The sequence below is a fragment of the Felis catus genome, chromosome A2, assembly GCF_018350175.1.
Source record: "Felis catus isolate Fca126 chromosome A2, F.catus_Fca126_mat1.0, whole genome shotgun sequence".
Taxonomy (NCBI): domain Eukaryota; kingdom Metazoa; phylum Chordata; class Mammalia; order Carnivora; family Felidae; genus Felis; species Felis catus.
This window is the reverse complement of record NC_058369.1, coordinates 71,991,291-72,018,508: the sequence shown is the minus strand read 5'-3', so window position 1 is coordinate 72,018,508 and position 27,218 is coordinate 71,991,291. Positions and strand designations below refer to the sequence as shown.

The 27,218-nt window shown below is 39.8% G+C and overlaps 1 pseudogene; it reads right to left on the bottom strand.

Annotated features, from left to right (window-relative positions):
- Positions 1 to 7,573: 7,573 nt before the first annotated feature.
- Positions 7,574 to 23,973, bottom strand: LOC101089756 (annotated as a pseudogene).
- Positions 23,974 to 27,218: the final 3,245 nt, after the last annotated feature.

Below are 27,218 nucleotides of genomic sequence, written 5' to 3'. Positions count from 1 at the left end.
TAAACCTTCCCAGTTCCCTTACATTCCTCCTCTCAGAGTTTGCTCTCAGGGCTCCTAGGTAAAGCAAGGGACAGACTGAGTGCTGTGTGTGTTCTCACTGAAGACTCCCATTGCGATGTCTGTCTCACATGACCTCACATATTTCTCTTAGTTTTGACTCTGTAGCAATAAGCTTCCTCTCCATTGGCTCAGGCAAGTTTCTGGATTATTTGTTTTTTGGTGTGTGTTTTGACAATGAAACGATACGACCTGGACTTATGATGTAGTCCCATAGGAGGAATTGTTGGATACAAGTGAATAAAATTTTTAATAGAGAATATATCCTTATGTACACACACACACACACACACACACACATAATCTTCACTTACACATACACAACACGTACACATATATTTGGAAGCTGACCCCCAAAAAGATTTTACCGTTTTCAGTTTCTGTATCCATTTTCTATGTCTATTAGCATTTTTCTAAACTTTTAGGTCAAATGTAGTATTCCAATGCTTTTTAATTTGGAATCTTTATGAGGTTGAATTTTTTCAACATATATAAGCTATTTGTTTCTCTTCTTTCATAAATGGCCTTTCTTGTACTTTATTTTCATATTTAGGTAATTGCACCTTTCTTATTGACTTCTAAATAATTTCCTCTCATTGGTTTGCAAATATTTTTTATTTGTGAGTGTTAATATGATAAAATGTGATGATGGTTTTAAAATTCCTGTGTTAGCATGATACTTAAAAAGTCATCTCTATCCAAGGCTATATTTGTATTGATCTATGTTTGCTTTCATATTTTGTATATTCATTTCACATTTATTTATTTAAATTTTTTTTTAAATTTATTCATTTTTGGGAGACTGAGAACAAACAACGGAGGTGCAGAGAGAGAGAGGGAGACATGGAATCCAAAGCAGCCTCCAGGATCTGAGCTGTCAGCACAGAGCCCAATGGGGCTCGAACCCACAAACCGCAAGATCGAGACCTGAGTTGAAGTCGGATGCTTAACTGACTGAGCCACCCAGGTGCCCCTCATTTTACATTTATATCTTTAATTTGTGGCTTATGGTCAGAATATAGAATTTATGTAGTTTATGGTCAGAATATAGAAAGTAAATTATTGTCTTTCAAAATGCTTCATTAGTTGTCCCAAAACCTTGTATTCATTAAATACATCCTTTCTTCACTTATTTGAAATTCTACACTTATTATACGTTAAATACTTAAATATATTTTGTTTTTTGGTTTTACAAATTCTTTGGTTTGATATTCTAGCATTGTGCTGTTACCTATCTCTGTATATATGTTATGGTCCTCGTATGACACATTTTCCTCTGTGCATTTATTACTTAATATTTACTTTTGATATTTATATGTATTTATTTTTCAAGGCTGACTTGAAAACCATGTAGTCAATGGGCCCTTCCACACACATAAAAGTCATTGGCTTCCTAATCATTATCATCCTCCTCCCCATCATCATCCTGGTGAGCATTTCACGTTTCACTGAATTTAGAATGATGAGAACGTAAGTAGCTGTATTAGGGTTCTCCAGAAAACAGAACCATAAGACGTGTGTGTGTGCGTGGAGAGAGACAGAGAACGAGATTTTTTTTTTTAAGTTTTTATTTATTTTGAGAGAGCATGCACGAGCCAGTGGGGGATGGACAGAGAGAGAAGGAGAGAGAGAATCTCAAGCAGGCTCCTCACTGTCAGCGCGGAGCCTGATGCAGGGCTCAAACTCACAAACTGTGAGATCACGACCTGAGCTGAAATCAAGAGTCAGACGCTCAACCCACTGAGTCACCCAGGTGCCCCAAGAGAAAGAGAGAGATTTCAAGGAACCGGCTTGTGTCACTGTGGGGCCGGAACACGTCTACACTCCTCAGGGCAAGCTGGTAGGTTAGGAAGCTAAGGGAGACCTGATGACACATTTCCAAATCCAAAGGTTTCTTGGAGCAGAATTCCTTCTCCCAGGGGGCTGGCGGGGGTGTCCTCAGTCTTTTCTTTCAGAGTCTTCAACTGTTTAGAAGAGGCACAACCCAGCCCACAGGCACGTATGGGGGACCTGTGCACTCGTGGCCTGTCCACGTGGTAGTTTTGTCCTCACTGTTTTACTCTGTTTTCTAATTTGAGGTAATTGACCATATATATTGTTCAAATAGGGGGATTGCAATAGAAATCCAGAGTTCCAGATTCTTTAAAAAATTTTTTTTAATGTTTATTTATTTTGAGAGGAGGGCAAGTGGGAGAGGGGCAGAGAGAGAGGGAGACAGAGAATTTCATGCAGGCTCTGCACTGTCAACTTAGAGCCTGATGCAGGGCTCGAATTCACGAGCCATGAGATCATGACCTGAGCCGAAATTAAGAGGTAGGCACTTAACCAACTGAACCATCCAGGGGACCCCAGATTCTTTTATAAGGCGGACGATCTTGATCTTGGAGCCCTGAGCCTGTTTCTGTGCATGTGGATGGAGCACAGGGCTCCCAGGGAGCACAGGCCTGTTCCCCCACCCTGGCTTCTTGCACATGGAGGTTGAATGCCAGTTACCACTTATAATGATACTTACAATACTGTTTTCCATATCTAAAGTTATGAAAAATAAACTATTTCTCCTATCTATGTTTCTATCAAAATCTGGGGGAATAACAGACTAAGAGACTAAGAGAATAGATGTTTGAAAAAAAACAAGAGAGACTAATTATGAAAGAGAAGCATGTCATTTCAAGTGTAAAATGCAAATTTTATTAAGATGTCATTTTATAACAAGCCAGAGCTCGTTAAATGTGTATGTATGTATATACGTGTGTGTATAAAAGTATACACACACACACACACACACACACACACACACACATAGATTATATGTATAGAAATACGTGCATATTCCTATACATGGAAAAAGTAAGTGATTTAAATCTGAATAAATTGAAATAAAAGGACCTGAATTTTAATTTCAGAACTTGAGTAAAATAGTCGTGCTGCAGTAACATAAAGACCTACGTTAAATGGAAAAAATCGCCTAGGTGTCAGAATATTTTCTAGATAATAAATTTATATGAATGTCTATTCAGTGCAGCAAAAATTGCGTGATTCTCACAAACATTTACAAATATTAATTTAATGGGAAATAGCAGTTGCTCTGTCTGGTGGAGGTTGATAGTTTTCTGCCAAATTCTATATGGATGCCGTGCTAGAGACTACGTTTCCCAGCCTCCTTTGTGGCAACGGTGGCCATGTGATTAAGTTAATGCCTGTGTAATGTGTCAACGTATGGACCATGAGCAAAAGGGATAGATATTCTTTCTGTGTCATTTGTTGAGAAAAATGCTTATCATGTTCTTCAGTACTTTCTCTTCCTGAGAGTGGGTCCTCAGAACCACATTTCAATCATGTGGACAAGATAAACACCTCAAGAAAGGCTGGAACAAGATGGAACCTGCAAATGATGCATGAAGCAGAGTAGCCCAGCCAACCAGGGCTCCACACACTTTGAAACTATTCAATGGGAGTCAAATACATTTCTCCTTTCTTTATGCCACTGTATTTTGTTATAGAAGCTTACATTTTTCCTGAATACCTTCAGCATATTGAAATATGGCTAAGAAGTTATAGAAAGACTGCCATGAAATTTTAAGTCACTCATGGCATTTTCTATCATAGCTGATATGAAGACAAAAATAATAACACTGCCTTGTAAGTTATGTTAACTTATGGTGGCAATGAGAAATCTTACACACCAAAAGAAAATTTGGACATAGTGTCCATGAAAATGCAAAGTCAAGGAATAACTTATTTTTGTGTGTTGAGTTATGTTAAGAATTTTAATACAATCTGTCAAAATTGGAAAATCTACAGATGATATTCCTTCCATGCTAAGGGTTACCACCCTATTTGTTGGGAAATCTACATCTAAGGTACTAACTTTTCATTTACTTGCTGCCTCAAATGAAGTAGATACTCACTTTGAGTTAAAGAATTAGAGACAGAATATAGCATGAATGTGGGTTAATTAACACCATGGCCTGGATACGCTCAAGTCACGGGATCTTGAGACAAAGTTTCAATGCCCTTGTCAATGACTTGGATGCACATGAATATGCTCTTCACAGAGGGTAGATGTGGATTAGAAATGAACTGACTTGTTAGATCATTCAAGGAAAATACCCCACCTCACCTCACACAGAAGAAACAAAGACTTGGCCTCCGCTTTGCCAAACATTCCTACCTATTCTGAAAATATTCTATAAGAGAGCCTATAGATAGATACTCAGTTATGATTTAACACCGTCAGATACGATGGAAATCAGCTTCGGCTCACTTTCTTTCATTGCAATCAGCTTCCAAAAATGAAAACATGTCAGCATGAACTGCATTCCCTAATAGTGGCATTAAAGGCTAAATTCAAAAACAGGCTCGTAATAATAACTAATACAATGTGCTTGTCATGCACTGGGCATTGTTCTAAGAGCCTTGCATGTATTTGATAATATAATCTTCCCTCTGATACAGGTACTATAATTGTTATCCCTTTATTGATGATGCACTGAGGCCCAAAAAGTTTGGAAAATTAGCCCCAGGTCATAGTTCCTGAGTGTTAGAGCCAGGATAGGATTCACACAGTCTGGCTGCAGAATCAGTGCTCTTAACCTGTGAACCATATAGTCTACACAGCCTACTGTATGCCAGCCTCTCATTTTGAGAGAAGTAACCAGTAATGCTCACTTCATCTTTATCAGAAGAAGGCTGAATGAAGAGCTACACATGGAAGTTTCTGAGCTCAGGACATACAGTGACACGTGTTTACATCATTCCATGAGAATTGTGTGGATATCCGGGGTGTGACTGCACTCAATAGAAAAATCATCAGACGAAGATTATGTTAGGTTAGGAATTTCCTAAATTTGTGAGCAGCTGTTTTCTCTTATGAAATATGAAACCGTACGAAAAGAAATATTACTCTCAGTTAAAGGCTTCAAAGGTTGAATCCTGTTCTGCACATTACAATGGAAACATAAAATTTGGTATTGCTATCTTACTACAAAATGTGTCCTATTTGTCAGGCTGAAATCAGCATCCCCAAGTGAGAAAAATTTGTGAAATAAAGTTGTTCTGATTGCTCAATTTATATTTTTTCTACTTGAAATTTAAAATGTAATCTTTAGTATAACAAATGTTTACATTGCTCGTTAAAACCAAAATTCAATACAATAAAAAATTTGTACTGCATTCCTCACAATTTATTTCCTTTCATCCATTTTCATTAGGTGAAAACGCTGTATGCATTTGAACTGTGACCCCAGTTATAGATCAACGTGGGTTTATTGATTAACTGGCAATCTTACTAAACTCTCTATAGTTCTAATATTTTTTTTTCAATAAGTTTTTGGGGATTCCAGAGGAAATATGGTAAGAGCTAACAAATACAATATTACTTCTTTCCTTCTAATATTTATAATCCTGATTTCATTTACAACTTATTTTAATACTAGTATTTCCAGATCAATGTTCAGTAACAGTATAATAAAAGATGATGGTAATGGATGTCCTGTCATTCCCAGGTATTCTGTTTACACAGTGGGATGCGCAGATCTCATGTATACAGGTCAACAATTTTGACAAATATATATATCCCATGTGAACCACATTTCAATCAAGATATAGGACATCAAGAGCATTTTATGTTCTTCTGCGGCCTGTCCCATTCAACTGGAGGAAATTGGCAAGTCCTATCTCTGTAGGGTACCCCACATGGGTAGGGAAGTATCAACTTCATAAAAGCTCTGCAGAGATGAGGCAACTAGATGAGGCAACGAGTCCAGGCCTTTGACATCCGGCCCTCCCCGTTCCCTTCCCAAATCCTAGAGCTGGTGGATTTCTGTTTCTTTGGATGAATTTGTAGATGGCTTTGCGGTCCGAGAGTTGACTGGTGGAGTAGCAGCGAAGAGATGAACAGTGGAGCTCTTAGGTTCATCCCCTTGCCTCCCCTAAACTGTTTAGTAGGATGAGAACTGGAGTGTGTGTTTTGACCTTTCCTGTATGCACGTTACAGGATAAGGTAGCTGCTGTTCCCAGGGAGACTTAAAGTCGCAGGCCAAAAGGACACATGAGAGAACATAACTATTTAAAAATATATCAATGAGTACAAAGAAAACATACTGCAAAAAGAAGAATCTTTAGATCAGATGAACAGTGAATTGAAAGGAAGCATAACAATACCTCCAGGGCATCTGGGAAGGGGGATATTATTAATCTGAAGCAGGAAAAAGTCATCAAAAAGAACCAGATGAAATGTAAAATATAAAAAATATAGGAGTTGAAATAACACGATTCAATTCAATCCCGGTCAAAATTCTGGTTTGGCGGTTTTATAACGAACCTGATTTGTTCTAAATGTCTGTTGAAGGATAAGGTCTATGAATAACTAAGTTAACTTTGAGAAGGGGAAATTGCTCTCCCTCAATGAATGCCTACCACCAGGCCACAGTAATGGCAACAGTATAAGATTGACCTGAAAACAAATAGAATAGAACTGGGAATTTAGATCCATGCATAAATGTAAATTAATGCATAATGAAGATGAAAATTATTTCAAGGAGCAAGGAAGGGGGTCAGTAGCCCAAGAAAAATAAAACTGGATCCTTACCTAAAATGGTATGCATGTGTAGGCTCCAGATAGGTGACAGACCTATAGGTAAAAGATAAAGCTAAACTGTTAATAGAAGTTGTTATAAGAAAATATCTTCAGGGCGCCTGGGTGGCTCAGTCGGTTAAGCCTGCGACTTCAGCTCAGGTCACGATCTCACGGTCCGTGAGTTCGAGCCCTGCGTCGGGCTCTGGGCTGATGGCTCAGAGCCTGGAGCCTGCTTCCGATTCTGTGTCTCCCTCTCTCTCTGCCCCTCCCCCGTTCATGCTCTGTCTCTCTCTGTCTCAAAAATAAATAAACGTTAAAAAAATTTTTAAAAAAATTACATGTGTTCTAAAAAAAAAAGAAAAAAAAAGAAAATATCTTCATGATCTAGGGGAAAAAAAGAGTTTTCCTTTCATACCATGAATTAGCACTTTACTTAAACTTATCATCAGTAGCCACAATTTTGGGATAGGATCAAGTTTTTTTTTTCTTTTTCTTTCATTGTGTATGCTTCTGCTGAATGGAATTCTATGTGCTTTCCTGATTGTCGTGACTAGGACTTCCAGCACTGTGTTGAATAAAAGTTTTGAGAGTGACATCTTGACATCTTTGTTCTGTTCCTGATCTTAAGGGATATGTCTCAGTTTTTCACCTGCTTATTCACATTCTTAATGACATCTTTTAATAAACAAAAGTTCATGATTACAGTAAAGTCAGAACGATTGTCTTTTCTTTTATGTTCAGTTTTTGTGGGATTCTGTTTATGATATCTTTGTTACTCCCAAAGTCATGAAGATACTATTCTATATTTTCTTTGAGAAGATGTCGATCTACGAGCCACCATGAATTAAGTTTTTAGTATGGTGTGAGGTAGGGAATTAAGGATCATTGTCTTTCTTTTTTTTATGTCTGATCTTATTTATCTGTTACTCTTAGAAAATCTCATTTTTGACTGGACTCAGACTTAAAGGCAGAAGCTTTCAGAGAGGACAGCCTCTGTCTCCTGGCAATCTTTTCCTTGCATGTTATTTTGACCTCTCTCATTCTCTTGGCCAAAACTTTAGCATATTCTGGAGCCTCTTCCTTATTTTCGTTAGTACACTGTTTCTTCACAGCCACACCCCAATGTTTGTGTTGCAGGACACGTGCAGTAACCAGATGTTGAATCTTGGGGACTTTGGTTCTAGGTTTCTTACCATCTTTGTTTAGGGGCTTTCTCACAACATACTGCTGGACATCATCTTCTCTAGAGAGATCGAAAAGTTTGCACAGATTCTCCTAGCTCTTTTGGGTCCCAGGTGATGAGGCACAGTAGTATCAATGAGTCCAGGAATTTCCTTCTCTTCTTTTTTTTTTTTTTTTTTTTACAATGACCAAGTTGAGAACACTGAGATTGGCATGCAAAATGCAACTCCGAACAGATTTACGCTTTCTTTCTCCAGTCCTCCTTGGTCGGTAGCAGGAATGTCCCTTACTCAGCAGCAGGCAGACACTTCCATGGTCAAAACCCCCTGCTTCATGAGGAAGCCTTGTTTGTCATTGCCACCACTGATTGAGGCCATGTAACCTTTCCACTCTTTACCCACAGCATCGGCAGCAACTTCTGGGGCCATACACTTCCCATAAAAGGTGAAAAGTTTGCATTTATTGTCCATTTCAATGAGTTTCTGGCAGCCAGCAGCTGGGAAAGAGATTTCAGCTTCATCCTAAAGCAGCCTACTGCCTCTGAAGCACCATTGAAAGAACAGGATCATTTTCTTCTTTATGTGGACCTGCAGTTTCTCCAGCACTAATTTTTGAGAACAGAGTCCTTTTCCTAGAGAATTGTGGTGGTGCCTTTATTATAAATCAAATGATAGTGTATGTGTGAGTCCATTTCTGGACTAATTTATTCTGTTCCATCGGCATATTTGTCTATCTTTGTGCTAATATCATTTTATCTAAATTACTGTAGGTTTACAGTAAATCCTGCAATCTGGTAGTGAAAATCTCCTAACATTTTTCCTTCAAGATTGCCTTGACTCTGCTAGAAACTGCATTTCTCTATTATTTTAGAATTTTAGGGGTGCCTGGGGGGGCTCAGTCAGTTGAGCGCCAACTTCAGCTCAGGTCATGATCTTGCAGTCTGTGAGTTAAAGCCCCACACTGGGCTCTGTGCTGACAGTTCAGAGCCTGGAGCCTGCTTCGGATCCTGTCTCTCTCTCTCTCTCTCTCTCTCTCTCTCTCAATCTCTCTCTCTCTCTGGCCCTCTCCCACTCGCGTTCTGTTTCTCTCTCTCAAAAATAAAATAAACATAAAAAATAAAAAAAAAAAGAATTTTAAGATCAGAAATCTGTCAACGTACAAGAAAAACTTTCTGCTGGGATTTTGATTGTTATGATCTGAATGTATAGGTCAATTTTAGCACAATTGCCTATATTAACACTATTGAGTCTTTCAATCCATGGACATAATATATCACCATCGTGATTCTCATGATCCCACATCCTGGGCTTTATTCTTTTCTATAATCTCCTTGTTTTGAGTGTGGTTTGGGACCTAGAATTTGCTTCTAACCAAGAGAATATGACACTGGTGACGGGATGTCACTGCTGTGATTACATTATGTTATACAAGAGTCCACCTTGCTATCAAATTTACTATTGTTCTGCTGCACTTAAAGAAGCAAACTACCACCTTCTAAACTTCCTGCAAAGGGTCACATGGCAAGGACCTGCAGGCAGCTTCTAGGAACTGAGCATCTAGCAGACGGCCAACAAAGAAGCTCACACTTCTACAGCCACAAGGAAATGAATGCTGCCAACAAAATGAGTTAGTCTGGGAGTAGATTCTTCTCCAGTCAAAATCTCCAGGTGAGCATCCTGTCCATCAGAACCTTGACTGCAATGTGGTGAGATCTGGAGCTAGAGAACCTAGCTAAGTGTGTCTGAACTTCTGATCCACAGAAACTGAAAGAAGAAATGTTTTAAGTAAAAATGTGTGGTAATATTGGACACAGAAATAGCTAACTATTACACCATTTGTTTAGGTTTTCTTTACCTTTTCAACACTGGTCTGTAGTGATCAGTGTAGAGGTCTTACATACCTTTCAGTAAATTTGTTTCTGGATATTTTATATTTTTCATACTCTTAGACATGCCATTTATTTTCTAATTGCTTGTTACTATTGTTCATAACATATAGAATTAATATCGTTTTCTGCTGATCTTGGATTCAGAAATTCTGAATAAATTCTGAAAATTTCTGAATAAATTCAGAAATTCTGTTAAATTCGCTTATTGATTGTAATAGTCAGTTTGTGACTACTTTGGGTTTTCTATGCAGTCAAGTTATCCAAGACCAAAGGCTGTTGTAGTACTTCCCAATTTTTATATATTTTGTTTTTTCTTTATTTATTGAACGGAGTAGAATTTCTAATACAATGTTGAATGTGGGAGGTTATATTGGACATCCTTGTTCCATTCCTGAAATCAAGGAGAAAGTGTTCAATCTTTCACCATTGACTATATCATTATCTTTAACTTTTATATATTTTCTGTATCAAAATTAGGAAATTACTTTTTTTAATGTTTATCTATCTAGTTTTTAAAAGTGAGGGGAAGGGCAGAGAGAGAGAGGGAGACAGAGAATCGCAAGCAGGCTCCACACTGTCAGCACAGACCCTGATGTAGGGCTTGATCAAAGGAACTGTGAGATCACGACCTGAGCAGAAATCACGAGTCAGACGCTTAACCCATTGAGCCACCCAGGCAACCCTAGAGAGTTATTGTCTGTTCCTAGTTTGCTGAGAGTTTTATGATGTTGAATTTTATGAACTGCTTGAGCTCCATTTTCCTGTGCCATGGTTTGGAAAATGTACTGGAAGAGAAAGCTGAGTTTGGGTGAAGCTCATCTCATGTGCTCTCATTTCTCGAGGATTATAGTCCTGTGATGGTTGTTGTCCAACCCTTGTGAATAGTTGTTTTATTTTTTACAGCTTCTGCAGTGTTTGATAGCAGTTCACTCAAGATTTCTGGACTAGGCCTTCTTAGAATGCCAGAAGACTAAACAATAGGGAAAATGCAATATATTTTATCTAAAATTTAAGGATTTATACTTTAGAAAAAGGATGCCTAGAGAGTAAGAATGGTGGCGGGGAAGGAAAGGGGCACAGATACATAAAGGAGTAAAACAAGAGAGGACAGCCAGGTGAGTGTGCCACGAACTCACCCCTCCACATCCACTGTCCGACAACATGTGGAGGGCGATCTCTGCTGCAATGCGGAAAGATGACTGTAAGAGACGGGGTGGCAGTAATAGTGGCCTTTGGCTTCCTTCACAAAGTGGTTCCTGAGCGTTAACAAGGAATGGTTGCCTGTGGTTTGGTTGAATCTTTCCCTACGTCTTCAAATAAGTAAATAAAGACAAGAGAGATGGAGAAAGAAACAGTAGAGGAGACAGAATGCTGGTCAACTCCCAAATCACCATCTTGGAGGTGGAAGAATGATGATACCATTTCCTTTTTCAGACAAAGCCCTGAGGGTTTGCTTCCTGGGATACTTGGTGAAGGAGATACAAAACGTCCCCTCTCTTTGCTTAGGTGGTTTGGTTTCCATCAATAAAACCAAGATATTCCATAAGATAAACCTTGTCTTTTTTTTTTTTTTTTTCAATCCTGTGTCGTCTGCCATATAATTGGTTGCTGTCAGGATCTAACATTAGGTCAACTGCCCATGTCAGTTTTCAGTTTCATTTTGTTTTTAACCTTTCCTGTGTCTTTCTGGATGTTTTGGGGAGACATCAAGGGAGAATACACTGGAAGCTGCTTGTCAGTTGCCCTGTTCTAACAGATGCCTCATTGAAATCATTTATTACGTTTTCAAAGGATTACATTTTTGACATCTTTCCAAACTCTTGAGTCATGTTTCCTTCCAAGCCTCATGGCACAGAATTATGTATAACTTTTTCTTTAAAATTTCTCTGAAATGTAAAGCATAATTAAGCAAACTTTTAAAAACGGGTGGATTTGAGTCACTAACCAATAAATATAAAATATGTAAAAATAGCTCTAGTAAGAGGTATAAAGAAAACTAAATAAGAACATGAGGCTTGAATACAGACTTGTCTAAATAAATTGGCCTTTTCCCTAAAATCAAAAGATGTTGATGATCTGTATATTAGTGTAAATGATCTGAATGATACCGTTCTAAAATGTTATTTTAAAATTCATCTGAATTAGCACAGTAGAATTTCCTCTATCTTTCTTTTTAAAAAGATGAAATGGGAGAGGAAAAACTTACCTTACCAAATTTGAAATAATCAAAATTTTTATAAAAATAGCTGGCTCGCCAGATTACAATGGGTCATGGATAGGCTTTAAATATACTTAAGGATTTTGAATATAATTAAAATGTTATTACAAATTAGTGGGGACAGGAAAAAAATGATTCAATTTAAAAATAGACAATCACTATGAATAGACACTTCATAGAAGACCAAAACCCAAATAATACATCCAATAGACGTGAAAATATTCTCCACCTCCCTCACAGTCAGAGAAATGACAAAGGTAGGTAACAACCAGGTATCATTTATAACCATCAGATTGATAACAATCAATAAGTGATAACATGTACAGCTGCAAATGTACATTGTTTCAGCACATTTTCAAAAAAGCAATTTATTGAAATCACTTAAAGTTGAAAATAGACATACTCTTGATTCAGATTTGACTGCTGGAAATATATCCCATAGAAATGTAAGCATAAGTATTGAAAACAATAGGAGACAAATATGCTGATTACAGATCTGTTTATAATGACAAAAATCTTGCAAATAGTATGAACTAATAAAGGGAAGGGCTGAATAAACTTTGGAATGCCACTAAAACAGAATGTTATACAACCAACCAAAGAATAAGTTAGAGCTTCATTAGTTTGCTGGAAGGAGCTGGATGGGGGTGGGAATGGGCAGATAATTCTCTCTCCAAACAGAGAGGCACTGAAAAGTTGCAAATAGAAAAAGTATAGCAAAAAAGGATGGGAATCTATTCCATAATAAACTGTTTATGTATTTACCATGCCTTGAGATTGGAGTGGTAATTTAGAACAAGGGAGAAAACAAAGAAGAGATGATTTCAATTTCAATACATTGATTAATATTAACTCAAAACAGGGTTTGGGTGGGAAACTACAGCAGGAGCTGACTCATTTGGTGTTGTAAACATGTTCATTTCTGTGGGGCCAAAGTTGGATCTGGCTGGGAATCTGCTGCTCAAGCAAGTGGTGGGGGGAGAGGGTGTGTAGGGAGAAGCACAGGTGTGAAATGCAGGGAAATCAACGTGTTGATATTTTGCATTTTCTTTACATAGCTTCGAGCTGAGTCTGGTCTTGAAAACTTCACAAGCCTACAGAGCACTGGGGATCAGATATCTTTACAACATAGAGATGCTTTGGGGGCACCTGGGTGGCTCAGCGTGTTGAGGATCTGACTTCAGCTCAGGTCATGATCTAGGGTTCATGAATTCCATCCCCCCCACCTTGGGCTCAATGAGCGCAGAGCCCACTTAGAATCCTTTGTCTCCCCACCCCTCCCGCCCCTCCCCTGCTCAGTTCTCTCAAAAATAAATAAACATTAAAAAAACAACAACATAGAGATGCTTTTGTTTTGGGGTCTCAAGAAAGAAAATTTTTAAATACTTCCCACTCCCACTCCAACCTCACCAGAAAACCTGAGCCATTGCCACAAAGAGGGTCATTTAATCCATTCAGCTCCCGGCCTCACTGTTGACTGCCATCACCCACAGCACTTGGGCTCAGATACAAATGTGACTAGTAATTAAAATATCTGTCTCAGGGGCACCTGGGTGGCTCAGTTGGTTAAGTGTCTGACTTCAGCTCATGTCACCATCTCGCAGTCCACGAGTTCAAGTCCCACGTAGGGCTCTGTGCTGACAGCTCAGAGCCTAGAGCCTGCTTTGGATTCTGTGTCTCCCTCTCTCTCTCCCCCTCCCTTGCTTGAGCTCTGTCTTTCTCTCTCTCAAAAATAAATAAAGATAAAAAAAATGTAAATATCTTTTTCAGGCAAGGGTCTCCATGTCATTGTTGTTGTTACTGTATCTGTGTATTTATTTCAGCAGCAACAGCACCATAAAACAAGGAGCATATGGGTCTGTGTGATAGGTCAATGTCTTTTACTCTGTGTAAGGAGGTTAACCCTAAGGGATTGGTCTAAAGATAAAATAAAATGAAATCATTCATCTGAAACCATGCAAAGACCAATCAAATAGAAGGTGTTGGTATTAAACATTATTCGTTTCAACCTTAAAGAAATGTCAGGTCAGTGAGAGGAAAAAGAAAATCAAAGAATGAATCCATCTTTAAATACCAGATTATTACGAGTTTTGGGAGATTTCCAACTGAACCTATTCACTAAGTATATTTTGGATAAATAATGACCCTTAGTTCAAAGTGAGCAGAAGACACTTAGAAAATACTACACATATGTGAATATTACACTTGTGGAAGTGAACATTTGCTCATTTAATCTGCAGCCCCTGGGCAGGTGTTGCCTTCTTCCCCCTACATTCCAAAGCAAAGGGCTGATCATCTAAGCATAACCTTAGGGAAGGGAGGTGGCCAGTGACTAATTTTGTGATGCTTAGCTCAACGTCGTTCTGATGTTTGTATAAAGTTTGAGGTTGGAAATTCCAGAGTAGGTTTCTGTACAGAGAGTCCCTTAAGGATGCTGTGATTTCTGGTCCCTCCATGGAGAGAGGTGCTTCCCTTAACCTCATGCCTCGTGAGAGAAGCTGCAAGAAACCCCTCTGGGGAGAATGCAGGGCTGCCTCCAGCAGCACAGGACAGTCGAGGGCTGTGGTTGGGAAATAACTGAGCCATATCTACCAAAAGCACAAGTTTCCTGTAACTAGATGCAGGCCAACCCTGCAAGGGAAAGAGCCAAGCTGGTGCCTGTTTAAATGGCTGACCCCATCTCTGGAGAGTGACGGGACTTCAAAAGAGAAGGTTGAGTGGGTATGGGCAGTGGAGAGCCTAGAGCCCAAGAGCAGGAGCGGTAGGCCATCGCCACATCAGTGACCTGCAGCCCTGAAGAGTACTCATGGAAGTTGCCATGTGTCATCTCTGAGAGACAAGAGCCGATTTCAACGTGTAGCGTGGCCAGAAGCCAACACCAAGATGGTGCCACTGAAATACAGCTGAGACATCTCATAGGATCTTGGGTAGGAGGTGCAGAAGGGCCATGGAGGATTACATTCAGGGGCCAAAGAGCCACAGGTAACCTAGGAGCTCAGGCAAGCCTCTCCCTCTCCCCACTCCCTTGCCCTCTGTTTGTCCCTTGCCCCCTTTCTACCTTCTAAGATACTTTCAAATATACTTGAATCTCTGCTTCGTCTTTTCTTCTCTCCAATTTCCACTGGGAATGGTGCAAAGATTCAAATAGCTCTGGCTTATAGGTTTTCTTACATCTAGAAAGAACCCCAAACTGACAGTACAAATAAGGTGCAAATTCCAAGTCCTGGGGAGAGAGATTTTGATCAGCCCAGACTTTGATTTCTACCCTTAATTCCCTCAACTAGGTTCGGTGCTGTACGGTCGTATTGTACAAGTATGGCGGCCAAGGGCTTACCCATCTGGAAGTAGGAGCATTCTCAGGTTAGTAATCATGGCCTGAGAAGATATCCCAATAGTTGTCTGTCAAGTATACCCTCAAAACACTGAACACATAAATGCAAACAAAATATAATCCATATAGAAAAATACTGAAAAAGGAAACCAAAATTCAAAGAGAGAGAAAAAAAGACAACACTTATCAACTGGGTCACTCAATATACATGGTCTGTATTACCCACTAAAAGGCAAAATCTCTTTAATGAATTTACGGAGAAATAAGAGAAAATCTAACTATGCTGTTTACAGATGTCATTAATGGCTTGAACCATGTTAAGTAGGTGAAACTATGTGATTTCAAATGATATTAACAAAGTCACTTTGGAAGTTTCTAGAGCACCACTCATTATTCTGAATAACTGGTAAATAAAGGATTAACTATCAATCTTTTTTTGAGGGTGCACATTACGTTTCAGAGAGACATTTTAGTAGAATATCAGCTGGTAAAAGAAGAAGTATTGGTAGAATTAGGTAATCATTTTTCAGCCCCTCATGAGAAATTGCCCTTTGGCAACCATTAAAAACTACATGCTAAAACCCTTAGGTGAAGGTGGGTAGGGAACTCTGTAATGGCTGGATGATGCTGGCCACCTGGAACCCAAGACCCAGCCCTGTCATCTAATGTCACTTACAATAGGACACCTAGGATGTATTCTTAGGCAAAAAATTGAACTGGCATCCAATCGAACCTCTTCATCAACTTATCAGCTTAAAGGAAATACAGGGAGTAGAGGAACATGCTAAATGACACCACACAGAAGCAACGAACCGAATCTAGAATATAGGAATGGCAACAGGAGAAATGACCTGTTTATTTTAACAAGCACATTGCATAGAAAGAAAATGGGGAGACTGCAGACTGTTAGAGATGAAGATAAGCCTAAGGACTCACCAGCCAACTGCTGTACATGGAAGTTATTTGGATCCAGATTTAAATAAACTAACCATATGATGTTATTTTTCAGACAATCAGGGGAATGTAAACCCAAACTGAGCATTAGATGATTAGAAGAAGAATTGTTCGGTTTGTTAAGTGAATCATTGTAATATGGTTATCTTTTTAAAAACCTTAAATGACACAAAACATTTATGGTCAAAATGATATGAAATATGAGATTTGCTTTAACACCCCAAATTATCTTTCCAAAAAAGCATGTGGGTGGAAGATAAAACAAGATTGTTAAAATACCGGTGATTGTTTAACCTAGTCGATTATGGTTTGTGTGTTTATGTGTTTATTCTTTCTACTTTTGAATATGTTTTGAAAATCTCTAAAATACGTCCAAAATTTTTAAGGCATTGTGTAAGCAAAAGTAAACACTAACTGTATTAAATCCATTCATTTAATTTCCCTTCCAGTAGGGGAGGTATCTTGACTCCCCCTTTTCTCTCTGAGAACAGCTTTAGATTTCTGGACTTCTCCTTTTGGATGCTTTGACTTCTCCCCCAGTGAATATATAAGACACTTTAGTTTTAAACCACCCTCCGAACACCCAACCAGAACATCTACAGTCACATCCTTAAAGCTGGCTCACGGATAAAGCCAACAGGAAAATTAGGGATGAAGTCCAATAACAATGAAAGCATTTCTCTGTTCACTGCAATGGCTTCAATGACTCTGAATTCCATTTCTGGAAATGACATCAGTAAGAGCACTAGAGCCAAGGACATAAAAGCAGGGGCACTAGATCCAGAGAGACCGTCTCTCGCCCTGGCTCTGTCACTGACAAAGAAATTACTGAAGTTTCTGACTCACTGTATAAAGGGTAGAAAATCATAGTGCCTGAGGCACAGGGTGATTGTGAAAGCATATTTAGCTTAGATATTGACACAGAATAAGAGAGCAATGCATTACAACACATGCTAATATAATATAAGTAACATAATATTTATATTTTATTAGTGGTGTAATATTTACTAATTTATAGTGTTTCTCAATTCATTTTTTACACTGCTTCCAGACTCATATCTTCCTTTGTGATCAAATGATTTTGCTGTTTGGAAGTCAAGTTTCTAAATAAAGTTAATTTCTTTGTAACAGAAAACTACCAGCTTAAACTAATTCATCCCCCAATACTTCCAACTCAAGAAGACATAATGGAAGCACACTCATTAATGAATTTAAAATCAAACTTGTATTTTTCATAATGTTAGATTTACAGAAAAATTGCAAAGACAGTATGAAGAATTCCCACATACCTCTCAGCAACTTGTGTTTTTCTATTTTTAATTTATTTTTAGCAGTGAGTTTAAAAATTTTTTTAAATATGAAATTTATTGCCAAATTGGTTTCCATACAACACCCAGTGCTCATCCAACAGATGCCCTCCTCTATGCCCATCACCCACCCCCCCTCCCTCCCACCCCCCATCAACCCTCAGTTTATTCTCAGTTTTTAAGAGTCTCTTATGGTTTGCCTCCTTCCCTCTCTGTAACTTTTTCTTCCCCTTCCCCTCCCCCATGGTCTTCTGTTAAGTTTCTCAGGATCCACATAAGAGTGAAACCATATGGTATCTGTCTTTCTCTGTATGGCTTATTTCACTTAGCATAACACTCTCCAGTTCCATCCACGTTGCTACAAAAGGCCATATTTCATTCTTTCTCATTGCCACGTAGTATTCCATTGTGTATATGAACCACAATTTCTTTATCCATTCATCAGTTGATGGACACCTAGGCTCTTTCCATAATGTGGCTATTGTTGAGAGTGTTGCTATAAACATTGGGGTAAAAGTACCCCTATGCATCAGCACTCCTGTATCCCTTGGGTAAATTCCTAGCAGTGCTACTGCTGGGTCATAGGGTAGGTCTATTTTTAATTTTTTGAGGAACCTCCACACTGTTTTCCAGAGTGGCTGCACCAGTTTGCATTCCCACCAACAGTGCAAGAGGGTTCCAAGTGAACTGAAACCTTAAATAAAATCATGCATGCAAGATACAACCCAGTCATGAGATAGACTTTATGTCCTTTACTATTACAGACTATAGGAAATAACCCAGTGAAGAAATGGGCAGAAAACATGAATAGACACTTCTCTAAAGAAGACATCCAGATGGCCAACAGGCACATGAAAAGATGCTCAACGTTGCTCCTCATCAGGGAAATACAAATCAAAACCACACTCAGATATCACCTCATGCCAGTCATTTTGGCCAAAATGAACAAATCAGGAGACTATAGATGCTAGAGAGGATGTGGACAAATGGGAACCCTCTTGCACTGTTGGTGGGAATGCAAACTGGTGCAGCCGCTCTGGAAAGCAGTGTGGAGGTTCCTCAAACAATTAAAAATAGACCTACCCTATGACCCAGCAGTAGCACTGCTAGGAATTTACCCAAGGGATGCAGGAGTGCTGATGCATAGGGGCACTTGTACCCCAATGTTTATAGCAACACTCTCAACAATAGCCACATTATGGAAAGAGCCTAGGTGTCCATCAACTGATGAATGGATAAAAAAATTGTGGTTTATATACACAGTGGAGTACTATGTGGCAATGAGAAAGAATGAAATATGGCCTTTTGTAGCAACGTGGCTGGAACTGGAGAGTGTTATGCTAAGTGAAATAAGCCATACAGAGAAAGACAGATACCATATGGTTTCACTCTTATGTGGATCCTGAGAAACTTAATAGAAGACCATGGGGGAGGGGAAGGAAAAAAAAAAGAGGTTACAGTGGGAGAGAGCCAAAGCATAAGAGACTCTTAAAAACTGAGAACACACTGAGGGTTGATGGGGGGTGGGAGGGAGGGGAGGGTGGGTGATGGGTATTGAGGAGGGCACCTTTTGGGATGAGCACTGGGTGTTGTATGGAAACCAATTTGACAATAAATTTCATATATTGAAAAAAAATAAACTATTACAAACTATAGGAACCAAGTTCACTCATGGTTCTGGATTCCACGCTTCAACCAATCTTTAAGAAACTACCACTTGAATTTAGGGATAGTATCAAAGAAGAATATCCACAGTTATCTGCAAAAGTTACTAAAATACGCCTCTCTTGTCCAACTGCTTATCTGTGTGAGGCTGAATTTTCTTCATATGCCTCAACAAAAACAACATATCACAATGGATTAAACGTAGAAACAGAAAGGAGAATCCTGCTGTTTTTCATTAAGCCAGACATTAAAGGGATTTGAAAAAACATAAAGCAATGTCACTCTTTTCACAAGTATGTTTCTTTTGGAAAGCATTAAAACAGACATTATTTGCCTTCACATTTAGTGGAATGATTATTGGTATTTTTAAATGAATTATTAAATAAGCATTTACACTTTTTATGTTTATTCATTTATTTTGAGAGAGAAAAAGCACGAGTGGGGGAGTGGCAGAGAGAGAGAGAGGGAGAGAGAGAATCCCAAGCAAGCTCCACACTATCAGCACAGAGCCCCATGTGGGGCTCCATCTCAGGAACCGCGAGATCATGACCTGAACCGAAATCAGGAGTCAGATGTTTAACCGACTGAGCCACCCAGGCATCCCTAACTTCTTGTTTTAATCTTCAATCAGTAACTATTAGTAACATAATCCACCTAAATAAAATTCTTTGGAGTTGTCAATAAACTTTACAAGTAAAAACGTTTCCTGAAACCAAAAAGTTTGAGAACCATCTTAAGTGTGTCTGAAGTGGAGAAAGGCTGACCAGCAGGGCAATGAAGACAGGAGCAGCAAAGTAGCCCTGGGGAGCTAGTGATATAGTAGGACTATGGGTTTGGGCTTAATGCCCCTGTAGAGTTCCTGTTCCTTGTTCCTGTATACAAGGGAGTTGGATGGGCAGTCCTTGCATAAAGCTAAGACTTTAAAAGTTCTGCAGTCTTGGAGAAAGGAGAATAATAAACTCCCTTTATAGGATTGGGAAATGGCAAGGAAGCTCACTTATGTCATGAATTTGATGTGGCAAAACAAATTCTGATGAGAAATTGAATCCCTGGGCCTGCACCTGAATTGGAATCCTGATTCCAAGAGGTGAAAAAGCATAAGCAAGTCATTATTGTAAGAATTGGTTCAGAGTGGTTGATACTTATGGGGCACCTAGAAGAAGCAAAAATGCAGAACCTCTTCAGTGAAGTTTTTTAGTAACTGTTTCCATGACATTCAAAATGGCTTTGGGCAAATCAAGTTTTGTTAAACTGAATGTTTATAGGAGATTCCCCTTCTTTTCCAACAACTGTGATGGGGAGGAAATTTCCTTATTTGATGGAAGTTAAGAAAAAACAAACAAACCACAAACACCTGCAACAAATACACATAAAGGTGCAACCATAAAAGCATTTCCTTAAGGGCGTGTGGGTGGTTCAGTCCGGTTAAGGGTTCAATTTCGGCTCAGGTCATGATCTCACAGTTCGTGAGTTCGAGCCCCAGGTCGGACTCTGTGCTGACAGCTCAGAGCCTGGAGCCTGCTTCGGATTCTGTGTATCTTTCTCTTTCTGCCCTTCCCCCCCTTGTGCTCTGTCTCTCTCTCTCTCTCAAAAATAAACATTAAAAATTTTTTTTAAAAAAGAAGCAATTCCTTAAATGTCCGGAAAAGGACAAGGACAACTAGTATCTCTGCTTCTTCTTCATCAAGTTAGGGTTCTAGGCAGTGCACAAGGACCAATTAAAAAAAGGAGGAAAGAAATAAAGTTGCCTTTTCTCACAGATTATTTGAAATAATAAGACAGTTCAGCAATTGTTTTAGATACAAGGTGTACACACAAAAACAACCATAGGCTTGTATGTCAGCAACAAATAATTAAAAGTGCAAATAAAAATATAATTAATATGGCAACAAAAACTATAAGGTAATAGGAACAAAAAAATCCAAAAAATTCTAAGTAAGTGGAACTTATTCATGTTTATTGAATATGTAAATTCAATAAATTGATATAGAGAGCTGTATCATTTTTTATTCTCAGAGAAGGAAAGGCTCAATGGAAATTCTCCCAAAATAAACATATAAATTTAATGCAATTCCAAATAATGTTCTAACATGATTTTTTACAAGGTGATGTTGAAATTTTTATAAATATCACATGGTCAAGTATATTTACTCTCAGTTTTGAACAAAAATAAAAATTAAAAGGGACACATCTTACTAGATATGAAAACTTATTATAAAGAAATGGTAATTATGACAGTTGTATGTATCAGGTGACAAACTAACAGGCCAACAGCATAAGATAAAGAGCCTAGAAAAAAAATCCACGTATGCATTTTTGAGAAGTATATGCAGGAGGCGGTGTTATAAACCGGCAAGGAAAAAAAAATCGACTAACCCATAAAATATTGGGCTTTCTACTGAAATAAAAATAAACCTAGATTCTTCCTCATTCCATAAGCAAATGTAAATTCTAGATTGAGTAAAACAGTAAAACTTTAAAAATAAAGTGTAGGAGAATATTTGAATGATATTAGAATGATTTATTAATGATGTACAAAGAATAAAAATACAAAGGAAAGATGGAACCATTTTTACTATGTATCAAATAATTCCCAAAACTCAGGGTTTAGAAGACCGAAATATATTTTTGGATCATGCTATGCTTCCCTCAAGTCTTGGCAGAGAGCTCTGCTCACGTGAGGCTGAAAGACTGGGTTTCCAGAACAGTCACCACGTTGAGTTGTCAATGACTAGTGAGCGACAGTGAGCGTAAATTCTGCATGGCTCAAGCAAACAGTCCATTTGCACTGGTGATGGGTTCCACAGAACCCATAAAGTGTATGAAGACACAGAAATTCTGGTTTGCCTCTTTGAAATTTTCAGTAATGAAAGCCACCTCCGCAAACTATAGCACATTAATGACGATTATGCTTTAAAACTTGTTGTGAATATATTCAAATAAGTGTAAGATTATTCTTTCTCCACACTTCATTCGATTAGGATATGGAACTTTAATCACTAACAGCTTCAAAGGATCTCAGAGGGATCAAAGTTTTAGTTTAATTCTGTTCTGAGACTTTGGGCAAGTGATTTTAATCTCCAGACTTCAGTGTTTCATTTTTGTAAGCTGAGAAGTTTGGGTGGATCGCATATGACATTCCTTCTAGGTTGTTGATATCCCCAACTCCATATTTCTCCAACTCAGCCAAGGAAGCGCAATGTTCAAGATTCATTTTAGAATTCTGAGCTGCGGATTCACTGGCTCTCAAGTCTGACAGCCTGATTTCTTTATCTTAAATTCGTTTTCTCTCTTGTCATTCATCAATGAAAATGGTTTTGATTAGCTTAACTTTTCTTCTAGCCAGGCAATGATATCATTCTTTTGAAGGCTGTAATTAGTTGATGGAAGAAACCACCAAGGGAAACCATTGGCTAATTATTGAGTGGAAAACTTGGTTTATGCAATTTTGGCCTACTGATGAGTTAACAATAGCTGGTAATAAGGATTGCCAGCCAAGAATTCTCTGAGCTAATTTAGCCATCCTGTAAGTACCACACAAAAGCCCAAACAGAGCGTTTTCTGAGATTGCCAATTTTTCTTTGATTTCCAAGTTGAAGGGTTAATGAGGAGGTGGGAGTGGACGATGATGGGAAAGAATCCTCTTTCTGAACCTAAGAGGCGAACCATTCAAGGAAACCAAAGTGTAGGCTTTAGCAGAGGTAATGGAAGTGTTCTGTGGGACCAAGAATGAAGTCACCGCTGAGGCCATCTCGATATTATCTGGATCTCTCAAGGTCACCTGCTGCTCTTGTTAAGGTACAGCTATGTATGAATGGTGTCTTGGAACAACCCATCTCTCTGGAATCCACTTTCAATGTCGAGAATTGTTTGGGGAAGGGCATGGAGCCCATACTAACAAAATCTCACTGAACTAGGTTATTCCTGTTCATTACAAATACTCACGTCTCTGTGAAAGATACCTTCAATATTGTACCTCATTTGGAAGGAGGTGTAAGTAGACCCAACGTTGGAGAATGGCACCTTTTCATGATTTTTCCCTGTTTTTAAAAAAGCCCAGATGGAAGAATGTGAACATTTTAATATAAAATATACCAAACCCCCAGACCTCCCAGCCATTAAACCCGAGGCGTGATTACCCTTGTGTTAATGAAGCCTTTATTAGACATAAGATTCCCAGCAGTTACAGGACAGGAGCAGCAGGTCCCCATCTTCAGGGGGTGAATCAAGTCCATATGGTGGCCGGAGAAAGCCAACGGGTATGACTTATTAACATCCCACCCCCACCCCCGCACCCCCTACTTGTTTTGCTCTGCTGGTGTCAGTGTCCTCTTAGATCTCTGGGATAGATTAGAATGGCCTGAAGCAGGCATCTCACAGGAAAGCAGAGCAGCCTCTGGGGAGATCCCAGGGTCCACTGGCAAAAGTTTCCCTTGCACAGGTCTTAAATGGTGATAGTACTTTTTGCTCTAAGTGTAGGTTGAATGGAATCAAATGCAGCTTTGCTTTCTCCAGTGTTAAAAAGATGAAAGCCTGAGCAATACTTTTTAATAGACTTAATTTTATTAAGCACTTTTAGGTTCTCAGCAAAATTGAGTGGGAGGTACAAAGATTTCCCATAGACCCCGTGACCCACACATGCACAGCCTTCCCCGTTATCAACATCCCCAACCAGAGGGTGCATTTGTTACAAGGGATGGACCTACGCAGACATATCATTACCATCCAGGGTCCATAGTCGATGTTAGGGTTCACTTCTGGTATTATACATTCTGTGGCATTGGACAGATGCATAATGACGATATGCACCCACCATTATAGAATCATACAGAGTCATTGGCCACCTTAAAAAATCATCTTTAAAAATCCACTTATTTGTAATATTTTTTTTTCCAAAAAAGATCAAACATGAAACTAACTTCTTTTTTTTTACGAAGCTGAATATAATTGAAAAGTTGAGGGAAGAAAAGGGCTGAATTCCCCCTTTTCTCAATGGTCAGGTGAAGCATGCTATCTGCATTGGTTTCTGCTTATTTGCACACCCAGCCAGGGAAAGATCACAAACTCCCTCCCTCTTCCTAGGTGGCAGTTCCCCTTGGTATCAAAAGTCTTCTAAAGCCAGTCTGAATTCGAAGTGCAGTTTGAATCTTGTGTGTCTGACTCTACAGATCTCTTCTTGGAAGGCTGCCCCTGGAGCAACCTGGCTTTCCTATCCACCTCTTGCCCCACAGGTGTTGATTTTCTACTGGAAGTTCTCTCCCACCCCCGTCCTAGTGTAACTGTGGGAACACCTGACAAGTTCATGTGCATACACATGCATTTAGTAGATAGTGCATAACTGGGACTGACTCGCATTGCATTTCTGCAATGGCTGATTTCAGGAGTAGAATAAGCATGCAGAATTCTAAGAAAGTTCCCCCTGAAAAGGAATACTCTGTTTCCCTCTGTCCAAGAGCCTGATTTTAAGTTTCAAATCAAGTGTGAAATAAGAAGCTTTGAAAGATGGCTATCAGCTATGTAGATAGGACTTACTTTTCCCTAAGATAAGCAGAATGAACAGCCATTAAATGCAACCTAGAGCACTTGCCATGAAGGGATTAGAGAAGCAAAGACGAGTTTTCCAGGGGAGCGGGTTTTGTTTTGTTTTGTTTTAAATCTCTAGTAGTCCCTTGTCACTTGCTAAGGCAAAAGAACACAAAACAATAGAACCAACCCAGTCCAACCCAAAGGAAACAAAAATATATCAGAGCACGTTAAGCGGGATCTTCCCTCTTGGTGGGAACTGCAGTTACAGCCCCAAATTATGGGCAAATAGTGCTGAGTGACCGAAATGCTACGTCCAAAGTGCCGCCAGCATTTCGGGCGAGCCATCCCACCAGAGGGCTTCCAGATGCTTGGCAGGAGGGAGGCCAGGCATCAACTCCAGCTATTAGGGTTGAGTCTGCCTGGTGCAAAAGGAGGTCCTTCCACAAGATTTGCATGGGAATCCCGGCTCACAATAAAGACAGCCAGAAGGAAAATAGCAAGCACAAAGCAGTTTATTAAAGCAAAAGTACAGTCTCAAGGTGGGAGAGTGGGCAGGCTCTCAAGGTGAAAGGCCCCTAGGTTGTTTGGGATTGGGTATTTGTTGTGTCTCTCTGGGCTGGTGGAACTGGGACAAGCAGTGGGGTGGTCTTTCATGGAGGCTGCTTCCAATCTTTTGGGAAACTCCTCCCACAAGTTGGGAGGGGGAGTTTTTGACCCCATAAGGTCTGTACCCAGTCAAGGCAGCCTTTCTCCACGGAATGGGTTCTACCCATTCTATAATAATGCAGATACATTATAAAGAGTCTAGGGGTTACCCTGAGTCAGAGGTGGTAGAAAAGAGCTCCTGTTCCGCACCTATGGCTCTTTGGTCTGTCAGCCCCAAAGAGCTTAGAAGCCATAAGGTCAGGATATTGAGCTCCTGGGCTTTTAATGTATAAATATATCACCGTCCTTGCCTCCAGCTCCTGTTCTCTGTCACTCCCCTTCAGGGACTTGGGAACTCTGCTTTGGGGTATTCCTTCCACTGCTCAAGTGTAGCTCCTACCTAACAAAACCATCCCTCTAAGAGGAGGCCTTGGAGAAGGGGCTGCTGGGGGGATGCTGAGCCTGTGAGGGGAGATGGTTTTTTGCTCTCAACCTTGCCTTGGAAATGGCGTTTGAATTGCTGCTAATTCCTTTCCTGTAAGCTTGGGAAGATTAAGGTTGGGAATTGCTCAGAAAGAGTTCCTGCAAGATAAGGAGAAAGGACATGTACCCCCCTGGTCGGATCACTTAGCTAGTTCTGACCCTGGGCTACTAAGCCTGTGAGAACCTCCAATAAATTGAGGAGAGATGTTCTTTTGATAGACTTCCAGGTGCAGAGAATGCCAGAACTATGTGAGGCCTCAAGAATTACAGAAGCTGGATCTAGTGGAAATAAGCAGTGGGTAGTAGAGTAGTCTGGGATTCGGGGATCTGTCCCAGGCATGGTGTGATGCCTCCACTGAGATGCAACCCAGTCACCAGGATGCTCACTGCAATGAGTGGGCCCTTTGTCAGTGGGGCCTGTTGGGGCCATGGCCATGTCCTCCAGCACAAATGAGGGACAGATGCCCTCTTTTCTCTCCTTCTTCTGCTGCCTACAATGAGGGGCTTGTGCCCAGAAAGGACCGAGGGAGATCCTGGTGCCCTGCCCACGCCAACCACAGCTCCAGCTCTCATTAAGGCAAGAAGAGAGGAACATTGAATTCCCAAACTGAGCATCGTTCCAGCAACTGACAGTGGCCGGGAGACATAGAGCTGGGCCAAGCTGTCATTAAAAGTGTCAAGAAATGAGGATTTGGTGGGAGAAATAGGAAAGCATGTAGAAGAAATTAGACTTGCAGGCTTTGATTTCTCAATAGACTTGTTGCAAGGCCTAGACTTCAAATCCAGTCTATGTCCTCAGAATACGTACAGACCCTGGCAGCACTCCTGGCTCAGAGTGAGCAACTCGAGTTAATGAGGTTGAATTTGAGGGGAACGCTAACTTCTCAGTGGCACCCCCTCCTAACTTGAGTTGAGACTTGAGAGGGTGGCAGCCCCAAAGAACAGATTTCATTTTTTAGGGTGTGATAGAGAATTGGGCTTCGTTTGCATGTAACTTCACTTGCTGGAAAGAGCGATAGCATGTTCTTGAAATCAAAGTGTGGATAACCATGGAATCCACTATAATGGGACTAGTTTGGTCATTGGAATACCTGGTCTGTGCCCCTCTAGGACTGAGATGTTCATTACTCCATTGCTGAGAACAGATGACAGCTCTCAGTTGTGTCCCTGTCTGGGACTGGTCCTGGTGCTAAAGACGGGCACCTCCTTCAATGTCATTCCCCTTCCCAGGAATATCCAGCCACCAAAGTCACACTGTAGGGCAACTTTCCGCTGATTCGGGGTAACTCTGCAGAGCCATCCCAGCTGCCGGACCCTACAAAAAGGACAGGCAGACACCCTGTTGTGACCTCATCTCATTTCAACTTCTGCCTCTGAACCAGGGT